Genomic DNA, 16,243 nt, shown 5'->3' with positions numbered 1-16,243 from the left:
CTTGGACTGTGGTTGGAGCAATGCAGAAAATATACCATTTGCTTCCAAAAAACAGTGAAGATAAGATCTTCAGCGAAAGGGCAAATGTTTGAAAGCACTGTTTCTTTATGGTTACTTAACATGTTTCAGGGCTGACACTCAAAACAGATTCTGAGGTTAAGCCCTGGTGAGCCCTAAGTCAAAGGTTATGTTTTTTCTAAAAGGCATTTTAATGTTTTGGTAGCCAGCTTGGATGTTCTATTTCAAACATAAAAGCAAGAAGTCCTCAGGTGTCCAGAAACTGGCTGGAGTTTCTCAGTAATGGGAAATGGGGCACTCAGCATATGCCCTCAGAAGCAATCTTGCCATCCCACTTTGATGGTGAAACTTCCTACACACACACACACACACACACACCCCCAAACCCATGCATCTCTCTCTCTCTCTCTCTCTCTCTCTCTTTCTCTCATATTGCTTCTTCCTCTCCAGGATGTTCAGGAAGCCCCCCCCCCCCACGTTTTTGTGCAAGGCAATTTCTAAAATTAAAGGTGCCACAGCAGCACCCTTCCCTCTCCTTTAAGACGAGCTACTTGTGGCTATTGAGTGCAGAAGGACAGATACACTTTCCTTTGTTATGCCTTCACATGCTCAAAGGCTTTGCCAACAGCTTGCTTCGCCTTGGCTCAGATCTGCCCTCATCTCCCATTCAGCGCCAAGCCCTCTCCAGCGCTAACCAGATGATTCCTACAGAGAGTTCCCTTAATAAAAGGAGGCGGGGGGCATTGTGGGTTGGTGGGGGGGAGATGAACAAACTGGTGATGTGAGGCAGGCAAAGGAGATCCTGCCGTCTTCTCAGTGGTTTTGCCAGGGATGCTCTGGTGCTTAATAAATAAGGGAGGGAGGAGGAAACCACAGCCTGGTATAATATAGGATGAGCTCATTCGAGCTGAAAACAAGGAGGGAGGAGGAGGAGGGAGGTAATGCCGGGAGACCTTGCTTTGCTGCCACCTACAAAGGCGATGATCCAGAGAGCATCAATGCATGTATGTATGTCTATGTATTTCTGTACATCCGTGTGTTTATTTATTTGTCTCATTTGCATGCCCTTCCTCTGAAACGAGTTGCTCAATTGCAGCCATACACGCAACCAATAACAGGTTTTTTTTAAATCCACATACAGCCACAATAAAACAAGAAGGAATAAAATTAATGCCCAATTTCTAAGAGCAAGCAGGAGTTTTTTCTCCTCCAGCAGCTGTTCCACTCCCCTACCCCCACCCCAAACTATTCCTTGTACATTTAGCATAAATGTGGTAGAAGTAGAGGGATGGTTCTTGTCACATCTTTAGCCTCCATCTTTAAATGTCAGAGCCAGGGAGAGGCAAAGCTTGTCCCCTCCCATTATTTTTGTTTAAAATACCCTCCCTTGGCAGCATATAGAACAGTTTGGGGGGGGGGGACATGCTTCAAGGGGGAGAAAGCTATCTTTATCAATAACTCAAGTCTCTCCCCTTTCCTAGCAATATTTCAGGAAGGGTCTCTCTCCACCCATCCTTGACACATCATTGCAGTTTTCATTCTATGCTTGAATGCCTGGATAGGTGGGGGAAAGGGTCTTCCCTTCCCCTGCTATCTCTAGTGCAGCCTTCTGCCTTCCCCACCCTGGTCCCCTCCAGGTGTGTTGGACAAGTCCCATTATTCACAGCCAGCAGGCCAACTGGCCCACTGGCTGGGGGTAATAGGAGTTGTAGTCCAACACATCTGGAGGGCACCAGGTTTGGGAAGGCTGCAGTAGTGGAAACAAAAGTAAAAGGCTCCAGTGATATCGGGAAGATGGTTCTCCCACCACGAGTTCTCCTGCAGCTTGCACACCATCTGCAGTTACAGGGAAAACCTGGGATGGAGAAGAGCTGCTGCTCAACATGCTATGCTTGCTTACCTTATGCCACACACAAAAATCTGTTAAGGCATTAATGTGCTGCAGTGAGACTCCTTATTGCTTTTAGCTACATGGAAGGAATTTCCATGTGTGTGTGGTGGGGTGGCGAGAAAAGAAGCATGAAACTCGTATGTAGACATGCATTCTGTGACATGTAACATGTTAGGAAATCCACAACCAATCACAGAGCTCCTCTACATTAAGCAAAACCCCTGCATCCTTAGCAGGGCTTTCTGCTTTTGGTTTCTTTGCAGAATTACAATGGGCTCCTTTACACGACAGACATGTGGTCTGAATCGAGGAAAGTCCTTCCTCAGCAAGTTCTATATGTTTCTGTGGCGCTGTCATTATAGTGCATTATATAGCACTATGCCGGCATTTCACACAGCTGATAGATCGGAATAACTTCCCTTTTTGCGTTATCTCTGATCTTTTTGAAAGCGGAATAAACGAGAAAAATTGCAGGAGATGTCCTGGAGGTTTATGGCATCGTGTAAAGGACCTGCTAATTTCCATGACTGACCAATCACGAGCATTCAATAAATCGCTCATGTAGAGAAGCTCAGTTTCCTGGCCCAGAAATACACACATGTGCAGTCACCACCTGTGCAACCATCAACATTTGGATACTTTCACTTCTGCCCTAGAGCTGAGGGGAAAGCACTTTGTACATGCTCTCAGGAACTGCTTCATTATTACTGTTATGCACGTTCCAAAGCTGAACAATGCAAGTTAAAACTGGTTCATCTGAAGGTAAACCTCACTAAGTCCCGACTAGTATTAGGCTCCAATATCCCTCATGCATCCCTTTCTCTGGACAGGAGTATTTTCTGTGTAAGAAAAGCATAATGTGGAAGTGAGCTGAAGCAGGCTTATTGTGGTCTGTGGGAGCAAGAGGTAAAAGGAGGGTGCAGCAGGAATTAGAAGTCCACTTCCCCTCAAGAAATGAACCAACAGGAGTACTTTTGGTAAGGCAGCACTGAAAATACTCCACCTGTAAGCCTGGAAAACTACTGAGAACTGGGATAAAAGGACTGTTGGTCTGTCACAGTATAAGAAGCTCTTTGTGAAGTTAGCAGCGCTACGTTTCTACCTATTATTGGGACCATGGACACTGCAAACTACTCCCTTGGCCAAAAAAATAATAGTTATCCAGGCAATCCAGATTCTGTAACCAAGAAAGTTGAATTTCATGACCTGCATAATGTGGATGGGAACAAATTACATAATTTCTCCTATTTTTGGATAGTTTTTTGGTTTGTGGGGAGAAGGAACTCTGCAGGGCACGAAAGCCCCACCCCTGGCCGCAGGAAACCTTATGCACTCCTCTGGCTTCTGAGTTTTCAGCAGGCATTGACCACACACTTTCATATTTTCCCAGCCATAAACTTGTAAATATGTAATTTTTTAAAGTTAGAGCTGGGATTTTCAGGAATTTGAATCCTGTATCCAATACAATTCTTTGTGTGTGTGTGTTCTCCCACAGAACAGTGGCACACAAGTAGCCCCGTTCATTGTTACTGTGCATCATGGTGAGTTCATTGCAGATTTGCAAGTAGAAGGTGGAGCACGAACAGCTGGGAACAGAGGAAGAAGAAAGAGACGTCCCAGGTCTCACCCACTTCAGAACAATGTCCAATGAGAACCGACAAGACTTTGGCTTTCTTTTCTTATCTTTTTTTTTAAAGCTTTTTAAAAGCTTCACTGTTTTCTGTGGTGATGTCCCTGAAGCACTACCAGCTCTCCCTGCCAAGGCTTTTTTTGCCATTAATACAGAATTTTATATTGTATCATGAGAAACAATGGTGTTGTTGGGACCATATAGCATGAGTTATATTATACAGATCACAAACAGAAAACAGAAAGCAGAAAGTGTTATGCAAAATGTTAGGAAACACAGTTGTGCACACACAAAACTAAATGGAAGAAGAGAAGGAGGGGCAACAGACTTTGAGTGAGAAAGAAAGGAGCCATATGGATTGGATGCCCATTGCCTGCACATGGTGATGAAAAGAAAAGCATGAGGAAATATCAGATAGATTAATAGATGGATTAATAACGTGACTGATAAAAAATGAGCATGGTACGGAGAGAGAACAGTCTTGGCCCACCACAGCCTTGCCCATGCTTAACCTCCAAACTGTGCCCCCCACACACTGCTTTCGAGAGTCCAGCACTTGCCCTCCTCCCTCAGGAAAGAACTTCTATACTGGGCAGAAAGATCCTTTCCTTCCTCACGTTTATCTCCAGTTCCTTGCCCTTTCTCGGCCCCAGTTCCTTAAGACTTGTGGGGTTGTGTCTTACGTCTGCTGCTACTCACCCCCTTCCTTGTAAGCCCAGTGCCTGGTCCAGCCGCTCCCAGCCTCTTGCTCGCTCGCTTCCTTCCAGGGAGAGATGCTAAAAGATCCACTTAGCATCTGCCAGACTCCCAAGCTCTCACCATGACATCACCTCTAAGCCAACTGATTGGCTGTGCTCACGGGGCCTGCTGATTGGGCAGCATCTTCTTGGGAAGAAGGAATTGCCTGAGTAACTCCTTGTTGAGCCAGGTGGGCCAGGGATGATGTCACACAAAAGATGCTATTTTCAAGGCGGGCTCTTCAGATGCAGAGGGGAACACAGCATCCTTGCTTCAGAGGCTAAGAAGGGATGCTCCAGAGGCAATCTAGGCTATCCCGTGGATGTTGCAAAGACAATTAAAGCCCATTCCACTCTCCATAGCAAACTATCAGTCATTATCCAACCTATGCAGGGAAAGAAGCATGGCTTGGATAGGAAATGTAATTTCTACATCTTTGCCCAGTAACAATTTGTTAAAGCCAAGACTGAGCATTTTTTGGGACATGATGTTAGAATCCATTTCAGTAACCAAGGTGAAGCTGGGCGCAGTAGGGCTGCATTTAGTGCATGTATTGCTAGGAGCTTATGTACTGTAGCGACCCAGAGATTATATGGAAAGTCCAGGTCACCAAAGCCACCTAGTCTTGAAATATGTCACTGGGTGATATAAACAAAACAAAAACAAAAAACAAAAAACATTCAAAATCTACAGTTGGGCAATACTTTTATTAGGACCACCTAAACTGCCATAAAACCCACTTTTCCATCAGCCCCATTACTGTAATATTAGACTAGTACTACTGGCAGGTGGCCTACCTTACAGGGCATTTTCCAAGATTACTGACATAATGTATGTGAAATGTGTTTCATGTTTCACATGCACTGTATAAAATATGTGTTCATGTCTGGGACTGTTTAGTTGAGGGGAAAAAGGAAAGTATGAGGAGACATCCTAAAGGTGCACAAAATTATGCATGGTGTAGAGATAGTGGATAGGGAGATGTTTTTCTCATAATACTAGAACCTGGGCCCCATCTACATGAGCCATATACACTGGGGCTGCTGCAGTCCGAAGACCTTCAGGACGTATGACGCAGTAGCCACTTTGCAACCTAACTGTGGTTTTCACAGGGAAAATGCGGATTTCCGCAGAGGCGTTTTGCTGTGCTTCTTTAGATTGCTGCAGGTTTACCGCAGTTGCTGAGCTGTCTGTCCCTTCCTCAAACTGACTTCGCAGTTTGCGGTGGGTGTGGGGTAGGCGTGCTTCGTGATTGTGTCACCCTGTGACACCTTTTCACTCCTACACGTTCCTCCCTGTTCCTTTGCAGCTGAGCAGGAAGAGAGCTTCTGCGTGTGTACCCCAGCAGAAGCTAATTCACAGCTGCAATGCTGCGCAGTTACGATGGAGTGAACGTAGAAAGAGGTGCAGTGTAGATGGCCCCCTGGAGTCATCCCACTAATCTGAATGGTGGGAGATTTAGCACAGATAAAAAGAAGTACTTCTTCCTTGAAATCTGAGTACTTTAAGCTTGTTGGTATCTCTTGCTTGTTTTGGTTGGCATCAAATATTAGACCTCATAAACGGAGAACTCTCAGATACTCTCATAAATATCTTTGCATGCAAGTTATTAAATAATGTCAAATTAACTCAACTCAAATATGAAATTGCTGAAAAGTTCATCACCAAAGACTCCTGAGCACTTAGGAGTCATAGAATAAGAGGAGAGGTCCTCTTATGGATCAGTAACTGGTTAAAGAACAGAAAGAACCAAGTAGATATAAATAGTAAATTCTCCCAAAGGAGGGATGTAAACAGTGGAATCCCACAGGGATCCGTACTGGGACCAATGACTCTCAACTTGTTCATAAATTATCTGGAATTAGGAGTGAGCAGTGAAGTAGCCAAGTTTGCTGATTACAGTGAAACAAAAAGGGATTGTGAGGAACTCCAAAAAGATCTCTCCAAACTGGGAGAATGGGCATTTAAATGGCAAATGCGGTCCAATGTAAGCAAGTGTAAAGTGATGCACGTTGGGGCAAAAAATCTCAACCAATTTGAGATCTCAACCAATCTCAACCTGATGGGATCTGAGCTAGCGGTGACCAACCAGGAGATCTTGGGGTTGTGGTGGACAGCTCAATAAAAATGTCAACCCAATGCGTGGCTGCTGGGGAAAAGGCAAACTCCATGTTAGGCATAACGTAGGGAAGGAATTGAAAACAAAACTGTCAATATCATACTGCCCTTATAACACATCTGTGGTATGACAACATGTAGAATACTGTGTACAGTTCTGGTTGCACCAAAATAAGGATATTGTAGAGTTGGAAAAAGTGCAGAAAAGGACAACTAAAATGATCAAGGGGCTGGAGCTACAGCCCTATGAGGAAAGGTATTGTTTGGCTTAGAAAAAAGTCAAGGGGGGACATCATAGAGGTGTACAAAATTATGCATGGTGTAGAGAAAGTGGATAGGGAAACATTTCTCTCTCTCTCTCTCTCATAATACTAGAACTTTGGGTCATCCCATGAAGCAAATTGGTGGGAGATTCAAGACAGATAAGGAAGGACTTCTTCACATAGCACATAGTTAAGCTACAGAATTCACTTCCACAAAATGTAGTGATGGGCACCGATTTGGATGGCTTTGGGGATTGGAAAAATTCATGGAGGATAGGACCATCAACAGCTACTAGTCCTGATGGCTGTATGCTATCTCCAATATCAGAAGGAGTATACCTATGTACACCAATTGCTGGGGAACACAGGCAGGAGGGTGCTGTTGCACTCAAGACCTGCTTGTGGGTTCCTGTGGGCAGTTGGTTGGCCAATGTGTGAACAGAACGCTGGACTAGATGGACCCTTGGTCTGATCCAGCATGGCTCTTCTTTTCTTCTTAATGTCCAGTACTTGCATTATTACGTATCACCTATCAGATGTCAAATTGAATATCAAATTGATATTCAACCTGTTCTGGAGGGGGTTGCACTCCCCCTAAAGGATCAGGTTCGTAGTTTGGGGGTGCTCTTGGATCCAGAACTGTCACTTGAGGCACAGGTGAACTCAGTGGCACGGAGCACTTTTTATCAGCTTAGGCTGGTATACCAACTGCGTCCTTATCTGGACAGAGATGGCCTAGCTACAGTTATCCATGCTCTGAGAACTTCTCGTCTGGATTACTGCAATGCGTTATACGTGGGGCTGCCTTTGAAAACGGTCCGGAAACTTCAGCTGGTCCAAAATAGGGAAGCAAGATTGTTAACAGGGACTGGCCTGCGAGCTCATATTACACCAGTACTTTTCCAGCTGCACTGGCTGCCAGTCCATTTCCAGGCCCGATTCAAAGTGCTGGTGTTAACATTCAAAGCCCTTAACGGCTTGGGGCCAGGTTACCTGAAGGATCGCCTCCTCCCATATGTGCCTGCCCGGACCTTAAGATCATCATCAGCGGCCCTTCTCCGTGAGCCCCTGCCAAAGGAAGTGAGGCGGGTGGCTACTAGGAGGAGGGCTTTTTCTGTTGTGGCACCCCGGCTCTGGAATGAGCTCCCTAGTGAGGTTCGCCTGGCACCTACATTGTATTCCTTTCGGCACCAGGTGAAGACCTTTTTATTTTCCCAGGCATTTTAGCATTTTAGCTTTCTAAATTTTTATCTTTGCTGTTTTAAATCTGTATTTTAAACTCCTGCACTGCTGCTAGGTTTTATTGTGGTTGTATTGTTATATTGTGGTTTTAATGTTCTGTATATTTTAAATGGTTTTATTGTGTGTTGTTTGGTTTTAATTTTTGTGAACCGCCCAGAGAGCTTCGGCTATTGGGCGGTATAGAAATGAAATAAATAAATAAATAAAATATTGAAATCAAATAGCATGTACCATCTAATATCCATAATAAAATATTCAGTGGATATTTGGCAAACATTTCAGAATTTAGAAGTACGCTGGAGCACTTACTCATAAGCAGATCTTCTCCTGGGTAGGTGTAGCAACTTGGTGAAATGTTAAGCTTGGTGTTTATTCATGAAGTATTTGAAATGTCACCCTGTATATTTATCTAAAGGATTTTTACCCCACTCTTCAGCCAAAAAAGACTCCCTGAGTGGCTTATAAAGATCAAGTAAGACAGTCCCTGCCCTTAGGCTTTCAATCTAAAAAACAGGACAAAAAAGGAAAAGGAATTTGGGGGAGGAGGAAAAAAGCAAACTCAGGCACTGGTTCTTTGTTACAAAGTTATTATAACGACCATTTGGAGTGCATACTATTCAAGGAGAGGAGCAAGAAGTTGCTGATGTCTCAGCAGAGCTGGAGTAGTCCTGCCTCCCATCTCTCCTGTTATAGCCTGGTGAAATGGCTGCTGCCAGGTGATAGTTGATGGAGGGGGAAGCTTGTTGGAGATGGGTTCTTAGCAGAGCTGATGGTAACCCTGCTTCCCTTCACTTACTCTGCTTGATGGAATGGCTGCTGCCATGTTCTAGAGTGGGTCAGGTTACTCATTAGTAGATATTGTTATGCTCCTGCACCCCAATCCTGAGAGGGGAGAACTTGCAGAGCCGTCAGTGCTTACGCAGACTTCAGTTTCCTGGAAGGAAGGCGCTGAAGACTTGTGGTGTTTCTTTTTTAAAGGTTTATTTATACTGTGCTCAGGATGAAAGCCTTCAACTCCAAGCAATCCCTGCTTCCTCTCTGCAGCCCAGGGAACTCTTCTGCAAAATTAAAGCCGCTGCTCTCCTTTCGTCCTAGATTCACCTTTCCCCCAGATCTGGCAGGCTTGTAGAACAAAGGTTACCAATTCAAGATAACCTTTGGGTAACTTGCACAAAAGATTGCATTGGGGGGAAATCCTCACTCTCTTTGTAGTCAGCAGTACTGAATTGTAAGGTACCTCTGGAGGTAATATTGTTGTTGTTGTTGTTGTTCAGTCGTTCAGTCGTGTCCGACTCTTCGTGACCCCATGGACCATAGCACGCCAGGCCTTCCTGTCCTGCGCTCTCTCCCGGAGCGTGCTCAAGTTCATATTCATTGCATCCGTGATGCTATTTAGCCATCTCATCCTCTGCCATCCCCTTCTCCTTTTGCCTTCAGTCTTTCCCAGTATCAGGGTCTTTTCCAGGGAGTTTTCTCTTCGCATTAGGTGGCCAAAATATTGGAGCTTCAGCTTCATTATCTGTCCTTCCAATGAGCACTCAGGGTTGATTTCCTTTAGGATGGACTGATTTGACCTCCTTGCAGTCCAGGGGACTCGTAAGAGTCTTCTCCAGCACCACAGTTCGAAAGCATCAATTCTTCGGCGCTCAGCCTTCCTTATAGTCCAGCTCTCACAGCCATACATTACTACTGGGAAAACCATAGCTTGGATTAGACGGACCTTTGTCGGCAAGGTGATGTCTCTGCTTCTTACTATGCTGTCTAGGTTGGCCATAGCTTTCCTCCCAAGGAGCAAGCGTCTTTTAATTTCATGGCTACAGTCACCGTCTGCGGTGATCTTGGAGCCCAAGAAAGTAAAATCTGTCACTGCTTCCATTTCTTCCCCTTCTATATGCCAGGAAGTGATAGGGCCAGATGACATAATCTTAGTTTTTTTAATGTTGAGTTTCAAACCAGCTTTTGCACTCTCCTCTTTCACCCTCAACAAGAGGCTCTTGAGATCCTCTTCGCTTTCTGCCATTAGGGTGGTATCGTCTGCATATCGGAGGTTGTTGATAATTCTCCCGGCAATCTTAATTCCGACCTCTGATTCATCCAACCCGGCATTTCTCATGATGTACTCTGCATATAAGTTAAATAAGCAGGGTGACAATATGCAGCCTTGTCGTACTCCTTTCCCAATTTTGAACCAATCGGTTGTTCCATCTCTGGTTCTTACTGTTGCTTCTTGACCCTCGTACAGGTTTCTCAGGAGACAGGTAAGGTGGTCTGGTACTCCCATCACTTTAAGAATTTGCCACAGTTTGTTGTGATCCACACAATCAAAGGCTTTAGCGTAGTCAATGAAGCAGAAATAGACGTTTTTCTGGAATTCTCTTGCTTTCTCCATGATGCAGCGAATGTTGGCGATTTGATCTCTAGTTCCTCTGCCTCTTCGAAACCCAGCTTGTACTTCCGGTAGTTCTCGGTTCGCATACTGCTGAAGCCTAGCTTGTAGGATTTTGAGCATCACCTTGCTGGCATGTGAAATGAGCGCAATTGTACGGTAGTTTGAACACTCTTTGGCACTGCCATTCTTTGGAATTGGAATGTAAACTGACCTTTTCCAGTCTTGTGGCCACTGTTGAGTGTTCCAGATTTGTTGGCATATTGAATGCAGCACTTTAACAGCATCATCTTTTAGGATTTTAAATAGCTCGGCTGGAATACTGTCATCTCCGCTAGCTTTGTTGTTACTAATGCTTCCTAAGGCCCACTTGACTTCACTCTCGAGGATGTCTGGCTCAAGTTCAGTGACCGCACTATCATGGCTATCAGGGACATGAAGATCTTTCCTGTATAGTTCTTCTGTGTATTCTTGCCACCTCTTCTTAATCTCATCTGCTTCTGTTAGGTCCCTGCCTTCTTTGCCCTTTATCATGCCTGTCTTTGCACAAAACGTTCCCTTGAGATCTCCAGTTTTCTTGAAGAGATCTCTAGTCTTTCCCATTCTAATGTTTTCCTCAATTTCTTTGCATTGTTCATTTAAGAAGGCCTTCTTGTCTCTCCTTGCTATTCTCTGGAACTCTGCATTCAGTTGGATATATCTTCCCCTTTCTCCCTTGCTTTTCGCTTCCCTTCTTTCCTCAGCTACTTGTAAAGCCGCATCAGACAGCCACTTGGCTTTCTTGCATTTCTTTTTCTTTAGGATGGATTGAGTTGCTGCCTCCTGAACAATGTTACGGACCTCCGTCCATAGTTCCTCAGGCACTCTGTCTATCAGGTCTAATCCCTGAAATCTGTTCCTCACCTCCACTGTATATTCATAAGGGATATGATTTAGCTCAGACCTGAATGCTTTAGTGGTTTTCCCTACGTTCTTCAATTTAAGCTGAAATTTTGCAACAAGAAGCTCATGATCTGAGCCATAGTCAGCTCCAGGGCTTGTTTTTACTGACTGTATAGAGCTTCTCCATCTTTGGCTGCAAAGGACATAATCAATCTGATTTCGATATTGACCATCTGGTGATGTCCATGTGTAGAGTCGCCTCTTGTGCTGTTGGAAAAGCGTGTTTGCTATGATTAGTGTGTTCTCTTGGCAAAACTCTATTAGCCTTTGTCCTGCTTCATTTTGTACACCAAGGCCATGCTTGCCTGTTATCCTGGTGATTTCTTGATTTCCTACTTTAGCATTCCAATCCCCTATGATGAAGAGGACATCTTTTTTTGGTGTTAGTTCTAGAAGGTGTTGTAGGTCTTCATAGAACCGATCAACCTCAGCTTCTTCGTTCTCAGTGGTTGGGGCATAGTCTTGAATTACTGTGATGTTGAATGGTTTGCCTTGGATTCGTACTGAGATCATTCTATCATTTTTGAGATTGTACCCCAGTACTGCTTTTCCCACCCTTTTGTTGACTATGAGTGCTACTCCATTTCTTCTAAGGGATTCTTGCCCACAGTAGTAGATATAATGGTCACCTGAATTAAATTCGCCCATGCTTGTCCATTTTAGTTCGCTGGTTCCCAAGATGTCGATGTTCAATCTTGCCTTCTCATGTTTGACCACCTCCAGCTTACCTTGATTCATTGATCTTACATTCCAGGTTCCTAAACAATATTGTTCTTTACAGCATCGGACTTTCTTTTCACCACCAGACACATCCACAGCTGAGTGTCCTTTCAGCTTTCACTCTTTCTGGCGCTACTTGGAAATACCGTCTGCTCTTCCCCAGTAGTATATTGGACACCTTCCGACCTGAGGGGCTCATCTTCCGGCATCATCTCTTTTAGCCTTGTGATACGTTCCATGGGGTTTTCTTGGCAAGAATACTGGAGTGGGTTGCCATTTCCTTCTCCAGTGGACCACATTTTGTCAGAACTCTCTGCCATGACCTGTCCATCTTGGGTGGCCCTGCATGGCATACCTTATGGCTTCACTGAGTTACACAAGCCCCTTCGCCACAACAAGGCAGTGATCCATGAAGGGGATAGGACAGATACTTGTGCTGAACTGGTGTTTTCAGGAAGGGAGTCTGAGGAACTGAGGCAAACAGAGGTGACAAAAGATGAAGTTCTCAACCTTATTGATAAATTGAAAGCAAATAAATCACCGGGCCCAGATGGCATCCATCCTAGAGTTCTCAAAGAACTCAAATATGAAATTGCTGATCTTCTAACCAAAATAGGCAACATGTCCCTAAGATCAGCCTCTATACCAGAGGACTGGAAGATGGCCAATGCAACACCAATTTTCAAAAAGGGATTCGCCGGGACCTGGGAAATTACAGGCCAGTTAGCTTAACGTCTGTTCCGGGTAAATTGGTTGAAGGCATTATTAAAGATAAAATCAGTAAGCATATAAGACAAGCTCTGCTGAAAAAGAAACAATGCAGCTTCCACAAAGGGAAGTCCTGTCTCACCAACCTTTTAGAGTTCTTTGAGTGCCAATAAACATGGAGACAGCGGTGATTTGGTAGACATTGTTTATTTGAACTTCCAAAGGGCTTTTGACAGAGTCTCTCACCAAAGACTCCTGAGCAAACTTCGCTGTCATGGAATAAGAGGACAAGTCCTCTTATGAATCAGTAACTGGTTAAAGAACAGAAAGCAGAGAGTAGGAATAAATGGTAAATTCTCCCAATGGAGGGAAGTAAATAGAGGGTCCCACAGGGATCTGTATTTTTAGGTGTCACCACACCTAAAAAAAGATATTGTAGAGCTGGAAAAGGTGCAGAAAAGGGCAACTAAAATGATCAAGGGGCTGCAGCATCTGCCCTATGAGAGAAGGTTACAACAGCTGGGATTGTTCAGCTTGGAAAAAAGGAGGGTAAAGGGAGACAGGATAGAGGTCTACAAAATCATGCATGGTATGGAGAATGTGGATAGAGAGACATTTTTCTCCCTCTCTCAAAATACTAGAACCCAGGGTCATCCTATAAAGCTGATTGGTGGGAGATTCCGGACAGATAAAAGGAAGTACTTCTTCACACAGTGCAGAGTTAAACTATGGAATTCGCTACCATGTGAAGTAGTGATGGCCACCAGTTTGAATGGCTTTAAAAGGGGGTTAGACAAATTCCTGGGGAAAAAGGTGATCAATGGCTACTAGTCTTGATGGCTATGTGCCACCTCCAGTACCAGAGGCAGTGAGTCTATGTACACCAGTTGCTGGGGAACATGGGTGGGAGGGTGCTGTTGCGCTCATGCCCTGTTTGTCGGTTCCTGGTTGAGAGCTGGTTGGCCACTGTGTGAACAGAATGCTGGACTAGATGGACCCTTGTTCTGATCCAGCAGGGCTCGTCTCATGTTCTTGAGTGTGTGTGTGAGGATTCTAAGGTTATAAATGGAGTGAACTGACAGAAATCAGATAGGGCCTTAGGGATTGAGGAAGCTACATCTAGTGAGCAGGGTTTGTGGAATAGGATTTAGAAGGGGTAGAGTAGGCAGGTAGGTTAGGACCAATTAAACCAAATTTTATTTTTTATTTTTAACTACAGAATCCCACGTTTGTTTGTCTTATTGTGCTACCGTTAAAAAAACGTATTTCCTTGTTACTTCTCCTGCATTGGGTAAAGGAAACCAATTAGTCATATTGTGTGCCTCTCTGACCCAGTGAAGGCAGATGTCCCGAGAGGGTTTTCTTCTCAGTTTCATCAGGGAGAAGCTGGAGAAGGTAGAACCCAGGGCAGGAGCATCACACTACCCAGCAGCTACATACTACCCAGCAGCTGCGTGGGGCTCTGGTGGAGCTTCAGGGCCAGAAAATATTGCTGAAGTCCCAGGTGGAGTTGTTGCAGAAATGGCTCAGTGACCTGGAGGAGGCCATCCAGAATGAGCAAGAGCTGCTGAAGAAGCTGGAGGAAGAAAGGAAAAAGGAGGAAGCACTCTTAAGTTGAAGACCTGCAAGGCAGCGGGCCAGTGCTAGTTCCTGAACAAGATGTCATGACCAAAGAGCTGACAGAATTACTGGACCAATACAAGCTGACAGGGAACCAACTCCCCAGGATACAGGCCAGGGACCCTGTGGCTCAGTACTTTGGAATCAAGCATAGCCAGGTGGTGAAGATCATTTGGCCCAGGGAGACAGCCAGCTGATATTTCACCTACAGGCTGTTTCACAGGGAAAGTGCACATCAGAGGGATGTTCCTGAGTGTGAGTGCTTGATGCTCTGAACCACACAAGCTTCTAAACCTCTTGATCAAAGCAAAGCAGTTGCTAAGGGGATCAAGACTCAATGGTGTCACATTACACACCCTGTTGGTTTTCCAGACCAGATTGCTTTGGATCCATCTCACTTCTCACACCAGTGTTACGCTCCTGCACCCCAGTCCCGAGAGGGGAGAACTTGCAGGGCCTTCAGTGCTTACACAGAATTCATTTTCCTAGAAGGAGGGCACTGGAGACTTGTGGTGTTTCTTTTATAAAAGTTTATTTACACTGCTCAGGATGAAGGCCTACATCATCACAACTCCAAGCAATCCCTGCTTCCTCTCAGCTGCCCGGAGATCTTCTGCAAGACTAAAGCTGATCTCCTTTTGTCTTGGATTCACCCTTCCCCCACATCCATTTCCTCCTACCCCCTCAGGCCTTATAGCAGCACTGAATGGTAAGGGACTCTGGAGGTAATATAGATTGACCCCAAACACATGACAATATGTTCATGGATAGGCACATCATCCCAACTTGCCTATGGAAAAAGGAAGCTAAAGTAAATACTAGAACTGCTGCTGCTGGGAATGTTAGTCAGGCTGAACATCCACCCACCAGCACACTGATGGGGGGTGGGGGGAGATGACAGGTCTGGCTTGCTACTGTGCCTTAACAGCAGCTTGATGTGCAGAAATCAGCAGGCGAAGCTTTTTGTGGCATGGAAGATGAGCATTAAAGGCACAGGAGGTAAAACAATAGTTGTGAACCCTAATTGAAAGAGGGTTTTTTGTTGTTGTTTTTAAGTGACTTTAGCAAGAGGTAACAAAGAAGTGGAGCTTTCAGTTCTGATTTCTTGAAAGACAGCTCTATTACAAATCTGCATTAAAAAAAATACTGACCATACCTGTATTAACAAAGACCTCAAACAAGAAGTTGAACAAAGACAATGCCCTTGTTAAACTCACTAGCATCACTGGGCTGGTGGTGTGATTTAGATGACCCATGTACTGATTTTCTCCAGAAAGAGATTAGCACAATTGTGCCTTTGACAAGGCCACTGAAATATCCAGGTGTTGCCTTAAGTTCCACAGTTCCCATATGCATGTACAATATTTCTTGTATACCAGAAGTATGCATGCTTCTGCACATTATCTCCCACATACCCACATACATATCCTTGCACAACCAAAGGAATCCTCCACCTGTGCACACATGCGCACAGACCATCAGAATTCACCTTTCATTTATCTCAGAGAAGCTACACTGTCAATACTGCAGCCTCATCCATCACACTTGCCATCTAGAGTCAAGCCCATTGGAGCGCTAATGTGTAGCACTAGGCACTGGGGGACTAAAATCAGAGACTAACACAGTTGGGGCCAGGCACCTTACCCCCTGCACCACTGGGACAGCTCTCAGGAATTACTGACCCAATCTCTGTTATGATGCAAGGGCACCAACATGGCAGCTAGAGCTGGAAATGCAGCTCTTCAGTTTAACTAGGACCATGTGATTGGAGGATCAATAAAGCCCTTGCTTGTTTTCTTTCATTCTTGCTCCAAGCTGCATCCTTCAGTCTGCGTAACTTATCAGAATTCAGAAGACGTTAACAGCACAGAGTGCATTATATTGCCTGATCTCTGACCTATCTACTACTGGTGCTTCCAGATGGTCAGCTCCTAAGATACCAATCAGAAGTCACTGTGGAACTATCT

Source organism: Heloderma suspectum, chromosome 1, assembly GCF_057233095.1.
Source record: "Heloderma suspectum isolate Gila_16-S chromosome 1, 16-S_ref, whole genome shotgun sequence".
NCBI classification, from domain to species: domain Eukaryota; kingdom Metazoa; phylum Chordata; class Lepidosauria; order Squamata; family Helodermatidae; genus Heloderma; species Heloderma suspectum.
The sequence above is the reverse complement of the archived record's forward strand: the minus strand, read 5'-3'. Positions refer to the sequence as shown.